Source organism: Microtus ochrogaster, chromosome 1, assembly GCF_000317375.1.
Source record: "Microtus ochrogaster isolate Prairie Vole_2 chromosome 1, MicOch1.0, whole genome shotgun sequence".
NCBI classification, from domain to species: domain Eukaryota; kingdom Metazoa; phylum Chordata; class Mammalia; order Rodentia; family Cricetidae; genus Microtus; species Microtus ochrogaster.
This window is the reverse complement of record NC_022009.1, coordinates 11,227,646-11,237,148: the sequence shown is the minus strand read 5'-3', so window position 1 is coordinate 11,237,148 and position 9,503 is coordinate 11,227,646. Positions and strand designations below refer to the sequence as shown.

Sequence of the window (9,503 nt, the reverse complement as noted above, 5' to 3'; positions counted from 1 at the left end):
GAGGGAGGGAGGGAGGGAGAGAGAGGTGAGAAAGAGAGAGGGAGACAGAGACATAGAGACAGAGGCAGAAGCACAGAGACAGAGACGGGGGAGGGGCCTATGCAGTACAAAAGGTCATCCTATATCTGAACATCTTAAACTGTATGCTTAAAGATAAACAGAAACCGTTTTTTAAGTGTCGGTTTTGCTTATAAATAAAAAGAAGTCAAAATCTGATTCAGTAGTGTCAGCATGCCTACAGCATGCCTCTATTATCACTGCTGCATCCTCTCCATCAGGAGGATCACTCGTCCCACCTCCACTGTCATTCAATATCCCACCATAGAGAACCACACAGGCACTCAACAAGTCAAATGGGCCCTTTCCAGACTCCACTGTGGCCTGACATGGTAGCTCCAGTGTGGAGATGAGGTGAGAGGATCAACAGTTCAAAGCCAGTCTGGGCTATATTGAGTTCCTAGAAAGCCTGGGCAACACAGCAAAAGCCTATCATCCCTCCTCCGAAAAAGGCAAAAAACAGGGGTGGGGAGTGGGGAAGAGTGTGCAATCTGTTTATAATCAAATTACAACTCAAAACACCTTCCTGTAGAAAGAACATCACTAACGATGGTGCAGTCCCAGACTGACAACACATAAAGCACATTCATTATCTTTAATTCAGTCTTGGGCTCTGGGAACAATACAGGAGGGAAATCAAAGAATGATTTACTTTCTTTTCCTGGGTACACAGTTGGCCCTTAGGCAAAGCTTTGAATTTTTTTTTTTTTTTTTAGTTTTTTCGAGACAGGGCTTCTCTGTAGCTTTAGAGCCTGTCCTGGCACTAGCCAGGCCTCGAACTCACAGAGATCCACCAGCCTCTGCCTCCCGAGTGCTGGGATTAAAGGCGTGCGCCACCACCGCCCGGCCAGCTTTGAAATTCTTAAACTTCAGATTTTTTTTTTTCATTTTGCCCTCTGTATTCCCATCTGTTCCTCCACAACAGGATACCACGAAATTCCCAAGAACCTGTCCCCTCTTGCCACTAAGAATCCTACTATGCTCCCTGATCTTGAGCTACAACCTGACTCTACTATAATAAAAACTTCCTGACTTCAGTAAGGTGTTAAAGGAAGAAATGCAATTGTATGATTTTACTTAATAAGCATCGGAATTTTGTTATTTCATTACTGTTATTTTTAAAAAGACATTTGTTAAAAAAAATTTAAAGCAATATATGAAGTAGTTGTTTTTAAAACTAAGGATTTATTTGCTTATTTTATGTCTTGTTTAATATTTGTGTATTTTAAGTGTCAATAGAAATTATACTTTTTATCCTTATAATTTCCTATTTAAAAAAAAAAAAAGGCAAGCACAGAGCACTAACACTTCCTCACAGCGACTGAGAGCAGGGCCAGATACCCTATGACGAGAGCGCAGAGGGGCACAGAGACCCAGGATTAACTCGGGGTCTAAAGCAAGAAAATTCAAGGACTCTCAAAACTAAAAAGGTTAGGAAAAATCATCTCCAATCTTACTAAGGTCTCAATTTTTGATTCTCCCTTCAACATCCTTGTACGTGGTTAAATACTCACAGCCTACCAACAAAGCACTAAAACAGTCTAGAGATATGGCCCTCTTGATCTCCAAACAAATTTACACTTTAGGGGCCGCCAATCGAAAGCACGAGTCTACAAAACCAAACAAAATCCTCTTCAACAGTCAGAGACAAAAATCTATGTGACACAGACAAAATTCTCTCCATATCTAGTCAAGGCATAAAACCACAGTGTCTCACAAAAGCGGACCTAGATTTCCTGTTTCATAAGACATGATTTTTACAACAGATACACGTGTCCTTGCATTGGCAGCAATAACCACAGTTACACAAAGGACAAGAGAATGAGCGCTTATGCAGCTTCTCTGACTATAGCATCTCACTGAAGAAAACAAGGCTGTTTCTAAACCAAGTTCATCTGAGGTTTTGACATAGCTGCAGTCCTGTTTTTGTTTTCAGCAGTTCCAATGGATTGCCAGACCAATGTTTGTCTCATTATGCACTTAACCAGATCCTATCAAAATATTAAATGAAAGAGAATTAATTTTAGAATTTCAATTATCTATAAAATGTGATTATTATTTATATCATCCCTTTAATGACTTACAGACCCACTAATAGTTTATAAAAGACTGTGACATTATTTACGGTTAGCCCATTTACAACTTAGAACAAATGGTTCTCCTTTCCCTCACCTCTCTAAAGGGCTGAAAATTCTAGCAGATTCTATATCCAAGTTTTAGTTTTGGTTTGATTTTTGGGTTTTTTTTTCCTTTAATTTGGTGCATCTTTTACTTAAATCACGAGTTTAACTTGTATCAGTCTGCACTCTGTTAGCAAAACCCATTTTCCATTACATTGTTACAGGTCAACAGGACATGGGGAGGCGTCCATGAGTCAGTTCTTAAGATTGCTGTTCTGAAGAATCAGAAACAAACCAAATGCAGACGAGTACACTGCAGAAGATCTAAATAAGTACTTTACAATATGTGTAATTACATAATTTATCACTAACTTAGCATGATATGTAAAATATTGACAGTAGTCACCCATAGGCTTGATAAACACTTTAAATACAGCAATATTCAGATTACAGCAGCATATACTAAGCATCCTTCCCATCTTTGAATCTAGTTCAGAGGTTTGGACTATCACTCTCTGCAACACTTCTTTCGGGCATTCTAAAGACAGCGTAACATGTTTAATCCTCCAATACAGCAAAGCTAAATAAGGTATAAACAGGATGCACCACACCTCCTGGCCTATCGGCAAAATCTCTAGTCTCTCCATCATGACACACTCACATGAAACAGCTCAGCCTGTCTCTACCAATCCAATAAAGCTTCGTGTTATCTTTACAGAAACCAAAATCCACCATAGCATACAGCTGAGAACTTCTCCAGTCTTCCATTGAGTCCACCTGAAGTCAATTGTCGTTCATAAACCCACCAGCCAAATAAGTCAGAATTCACTTGGTACAACTGACTAGTTTACCACCAGGAATCCTGGACAACAACAGATCTGTCCAGCATGAGACGCAGAGCCCAGTGCACTCCCAAGTCCATCATCAAAGTTCACACAGGACAAAACAAAGCCAATCACCTTTCCTTCCCACATTAATAGCATCAAGCTTGCCCAAGAGAGTCAAAGTTGCCATCACAGAAAATGAAACTCTTTAATCAATTTCTCAAGTATCTCCAGAAAAAACAAAATAAAACAAAAAACCTGTCTTCTTCCTGTACTTTGAAAACACTCCACTTTATTTATACCGGCAACAGTAATGCTATCACGCAGAGTAAGAATCTGGATATCATTAGGAGTACCCAGATGAGGGTCATGTCCAGTGCTTATTCCCCCACACGCATGTTGACATGACTTGATGAACGCCAGTGTTTCTTCTCTGCTCATGAGATGACGCAGTCCTGAGACCCATCCCTGCCAAGCCCCAGCAGGTGCCACTCGTTCTCGAGTGCACCCACATATTCACAGTCATCGTTCTGTGAGTCACAAGAGGCAGCATAATCAGCATGCTTCTGTGGAACAGGGCCAGGTGCATCCGACCTGATAAAGACGCGTCTGCGGTATGCTCACGCCCAGCATCAAAAGCCCATAGTCAAGTGTGAGATTGATCGTAGGCTTGGGGTCATTCACCTAATTACGCTCTGGCTTTGCCGTCTTTGTTGTACGTTTTGTTGGTTTTTAAAAAGTTAATTTTATGGGAGAAACTGGTAAGTACGGGAAACAGTTTACTGTTACAGTAACTGATAATATCTAAGACTATTCAAAGAATCCTCTTTGAGCTCTTCAGTATGTTATTTTACAATGTGTATTCTAAAGATGACCAAGGTTATCTGTCCAAATTCCACAGGCATTAACTCACAGGACCAGAATCTGAACCCATCCAATCTGACATTGAAGCCCTTATGGCCATCACAACTCTATCTTCTATAAATGGGGGTTGAGGTTCTCTTGCTTGTATCATTAAATTAGAATAAAAGAAGATTATAATTATTCTCCACTACTTCCCATTCTCAATTCAAATGCTTCTGTGAGAAAGGTGCAACTCACTACTATGTAGGACACAAGGAACTAGCTTGATAGCATTTTAGAAAAGGCTAGAGGGACCTTTCTAGAACCCAAAATAGCCAAGAAAAAGTGTGCAACATCAGTTACCATTTCAGGGAACACAGGTCTTCTATCAGAAATCATAATTACATCTATGCCTATAATCTCTAAACCGAAATTAGTAATATGGAGTGTAAGTCCCAGTCTCAGGCCTCCAACTTTAGAGGCCCTGCCCCTGTGAACGCCAAACCTTGACCCCTCCCTCCAGTCTATTTAAAGTGCTCCCCAGAAAGTCTCCATGTGGTATCTGTCCACATCTCCTCCAACACCCCCCTCCTGTGGTCGAGTTTGCGGCTTCCCGGTTCCCCTCAAGACCACCTGGGAACGCAGAAATCCCATAAACCTGGACCTCCTTTAATTCAGCTCATTGTCACTTGGCTTGATTGGGATTTTTGAGTCGGCAAAGAGCTCGCTTTAGGAAAATTCCTAACATGGAGATTAAAAATTCCCCCCAGGAGCTGGGCGTTGGTGGCGCACGCCTTTAATCCCAGCACTCGGGAGGCAGAGGCAGGTGGATCTCTGTGAGTTCGAGGCCAGCCTGGTCTACAAGAGCTAGAAACCCTGTCTAAAAAAAAAAAAAAAAAAAATTCCCCCAGGAAAGGCTTGACAGCTACAGTGAAACCCTGTCTCAAAAAGCCAAAAAAAAAAATTTATAGATCCTTGTTATTTCCAATTATCGTCATTAAAAAGAGCTAAGTGTGGCACAGTTCTTACGGAATGTATCAGTAACAAAGGGGGGATTGATTAATAATATCTATATTGCATATATACATGGGAATGTATTCAACACTAGAACATGCTCTTTAGTCTTAAAATTTATTAATACAATTAACAGACAAGAAATCTAGGAGCACAGGCAGTTGCAAACACCTCACTACAGTGACTTTGGGCATATATGTTATGTCTCTTCTCATTAATAACACCTATTTTTAGGATAATAGAAGACTATGATAACAAGGAAATGTTAATAAAACTTTCATTTTTTATATTAACTGCACCATCCAATTTAAATTCATGCTTTTGATGCTCCAAATATATTATCAAAATATGATTTGAAAGAAGAAACGTATTTTCTTATGACAAAGGAAACCCCAGAAATAAAAAGTCACAACAGAATAATCTGAGTGTGTTTCTGGTACACAAATGATTTACTGTTTCTCCAGAAATGCACGTGAGCAGCTCACAGTTCTCAAATGTGCAAAGTATTTCCATGTGCTTGGGACAAGAACTAGCCAAAACAAACAAGGCTGCAGAAATTTGCTGTTTTATTTCCCTGCCATCTGTCACCTTACTCCTTGCCTTTGCCTCCCTATTGCTCATAGTAACACTTTTTAAGGATGAAGGCAGCAAATCAGATCTCCAGCTGAGACCTGGAGTGTGAAACATCATATTGCAGTGATAGTCCAGTGAAATGGTTATGGACATAAACACCTGAAGGAAATACGCATTTTCTAGCGCAATACTAAATACACTGTATCCCTTGCTAGTATTAAATTTTTTTCATTCAGTATTCATTAAAAAGAGAATGTTAAATCAAGATCATACAGACCTTTAAGAAAAACTAATATTTCTGATCATTATCAATCTTATTTCAACCTTATTTTTATGCATCTTATACTTGGTGATAAGCTTTATTTTATCTGATATTTATCTGATATCTCATATCTGACTACATGAGTTCAAAATATTGTAAGACAGGAGAAAAGTGAATTAAAGCAATATGTTTTCACAATATGATCCAAAACACCATGTGCTAAAATAAAAACTGGATATAGTATTTCCTAGTAAAGATGTTGAAGTTGTCAGAGGTATTATTGAATCACATAGCTATGACAACTTGATGAAAAAGGGAATCAAATAAGATGAATTTAGGTTCCAAGTCTAAATATAATGAAACATTTAAATTGCCTGTTTGTATTGAAGCCTCACACACATAACAAAATAATAGAAGTTGAAGCTCAAGTGAGTTACAGATACACCTCATGAACATGCACACATAAAAAAAATCTTTAATGAAAATTGGTGGAGCTGGAAAAATGGCTCGATGGTTATGAAACTGGCTACTTTTCCAGAAGACCCAGGCTCTGTTCTCAGCTCACATGGAGGCTCACAATAGTCGGAAAAGGAGGAGAGGAGCCAGGGGCCAATCACACAGCTATACAGCCAGCCACAGAGTAAGAAATAAAGAAAGGTATACAGACTAGAGAAAGGTAAAAGCCCAGAGGCAAAAGGAAGATGGGATAATTTAAGAGCTGGTGAGCTAAGACCTGGTATTCATAAGAAAGAATAAGACTCAGTGTATTTATTTTGGAAGCTGGGTGGTGGGCACCCCAAAGAGTAAAGAGAAAATAGAGTAAAAATCAACCAATGACAGTAGATAATCTGATTAGAAATGGGGAGATGATACAAACAGATATTTCTTTAAAATACACAAATAACCAACAAGTAAATGAAAAGTGCTTAGCAGCACTAACCAACAGGCACATAGGTCAAAACCACAGTGATACGTCAGCATCCCCCAAAGAGTAGCTGTCACCAAAAGACAAAGGCTGGGCAGGTGCCATTAAGGCAGCTCCACACACAACTGGTGAGGGTGTAACCAGCATGGCCACTATCAAAAGCACCACCAACGCTCCAAAAAATACCACTAACTGACAGAGCAAGTCATTCACCTGCTGGGTAAGTACCCAAAGGTAAGAAGACGAGGACATCAGCGAGGTCTGCAGCCTCTATTTACTGCTGCACTACTCACTACGGCCATGACAGCCAGTGTCCACGAGAACAATGGAGAAAAGAAAATGTGGTACATATTCACAATGGATTATCTACTGTACAGTAAAAGGAATTCTGTCTCTCAGCAGCATGAATGGAACACAGGGATATTATATAGCTGATCCCATACACGCAGAGAGTGGTTAGCAGTGGCTGAAGGGGGAGGTGAAGAGAAGGTGGTTAACATGTATATGGCAAGCTGGGGAGGAAAAACAATTTCTAATGTTCTACTGCATGTATGTAACTATGGCCAAGGACAAAACTGCAGGTAGAATGGACTCTGAATGTTCCCAAGACAAAGAAACAATAAATATTTAAAGAATAGAAATATCATTTGTTCTGAATTAGTAATTCTACTAAAATAACCATAATTTAACCCATAAAAACAAGCATATATTAAACACAAAATGAATACTAATAGCAAGTAAGTATACAAAGAGATGATAAATATTAAATCTGGGGAAATCCCAAAACATATTGAGATGACACTAATACCTATTCAACACAACTAAGATATATTTTAAACTCACAATACCAAATGCCAGCAAGAATGCAAAATTAACAGAACTCAGGACGAGAACAAACTCAGAACAGAAAGTCAATACCTTAGCTTTGGATGGACATCTACTAAGGGAGGGCAGGATTTTGCCCCATTTCATCTCTCTGTCAAATTTCTTTCCCTTTACCATCATGTCTAATAACTCAAAAGTTTAAACACTACTTCCTGGTTATTATTGTTTTCACTACATACAGATGTATTAATATCACCTGCATTTGTACATTTAAAACCGTTAATACTTAATACTAATTAAGTACTACATACTCATGACTATATAAAGCTAAGTTAAACATGGAGCTTCTTACCCTCAAGACATTTATAATCTAGCAACTAGTATGTATCTCAAAACACCAAGTAGGCAGCTTTAAGAGTTGGAAGAAGGATCTGGATGGGAGTTGAAAAATGAAAAGATTTATTCATTTGAATAATCGTAAAGAAAAATACGTATAAATTTGTGGGTCCAATTAGGTGTTTGAAGTTGGTAAACAAAAGTTTTTGTTAAGTAAAGGTGATTTATCACAACCCTGATGACCTAGGGTCAATCCTCAAAACCCCCATGGTGGAGAAAGAACAAACTCCTGCAGGTTGTCTTCTGCCCCCATGTGAGCATTCTGTGGCCCACAGACCGTCAAGGTGCTACAGAGACAGAAGTAAGCCTTTTCGCTATAACTATGCCTTTTGGTAAAAAGCTAAGCATGATTAGAAAACAAATTCACAGTAAGATACAGCTTCCACCAGAGAGAGAGAGTGACAAGGAGGAACGGAGGGAAGGAGGGAGGAAGAGAGGAGGGAGGAGAGAGAGAGGAAGAGAGAGAGAGAGAGGATTGTTTAGCATATTTCCCACCCAAAGTGGTCAGATAAACAGTGGGTATCTCTACCAGCAAACAATCATGGGAACTCAGGATGGTACTCTCAAGGAGTCTGCTCTTTAGAACCTGGTATCTCTGTGAGTCTTCAACACTGCTGACCAAAGCCAGGATGTAATGCACACTCAAGTCTCGCCGAAATGGCCACACACACTACAGGAGTTGGTTAAAGAGTCTATGATGAACTGAGACAGGGGTTTCACATCTCATGAGAAGGTGTGCTGCTGGGCCAGCTGTGGCTGTGCCTCCTAATCTCATTAAGGAAACACGTGTATACAGACAAGGACCTTCTTTGTGTTGTTTATTACAAAATATTTGTTGATCAGTGATTGTTCTTCAAAAAGTTTCAAAGCTCATCTTAACAAATACAGTCTTAGCTTTGTATCTGTCAGGGACTGGGTTTACCAAAATCCAAGGACATTCAAAGCCCTTAAATAAAATGCACATCTCTCCAGTACGAGGTGGTGAGTGCAGAGACTCGTGGCTACTACATGACACTCAGAGACAGTGCCCAGCCATAAACAAGACATTTATATCATCCCCTCGAAGACTCAGGGAGCACTACCACAGAGGAGGAAAAAGGATGGAAGAGCTGTAAAACAGAAGAAAGAATGGCTGTGAAATGCCATCCTCCACTAAAAGCCCTCAAATGACAACCAAGTATGATTAATGCTTATAAACTAGTTAGTGTTTTCACAATCATTTAAGAGTATTCCAAGCATGGTATTCCATAAAGACAAAGAGGCTTCAATGTATCTGCATATCTTTAGAGTCCACTGATATCAACATAATGTATAACATTCATCCACTTACCCAGAACATTTCATAGAACCCTGTCATAGTCTTAGTGTTAAGATTGCAAAGGTTATACCCTAAATATAGAAGGAAACATTTAAGGAGTTTAAAAGTATAAATTACTGGTATGTGGGTAGAAAAAGATACTTTAGATAGAACCACCAAAAAATTCACTGTGGCTGGGCAGTGGTGGCACACACCTTTCATCCCAGAACTTGGGAGGCCAAGGCAGGCGAATCTCTGTGAATTCAGAGCCAGCCTGGTCTACAGAATGAGTTCCAGGACAGCCAAGGCTACACAAAGAAACCCTGTCTCGAAAACCCAAAGCCAAAAACACAAAACAAAAAACAAA

The 9,503-nt window shown here is 39.5% G+C and overlaps 1 protein-coding gene and 1 pseudogene across 1 annotated transcript in view; both read right to left on the bottom strand.

Moving 5' to 3' along the window:
• Mnat1 (MNAT1, CDK activating kinase assembly factor) overlaps nt 1-9,503 on the bottom strand; it is a 108,850-nt gene that overhangs the window by 66,807 nt on the left and 32,540 nt on the right. The gene's annotated exons all lie outside the window — the stretch shown is intronic.
• Nucleotides 2,736-3,965, bottom strand: LOC106143905 (annotated as a pseudogene).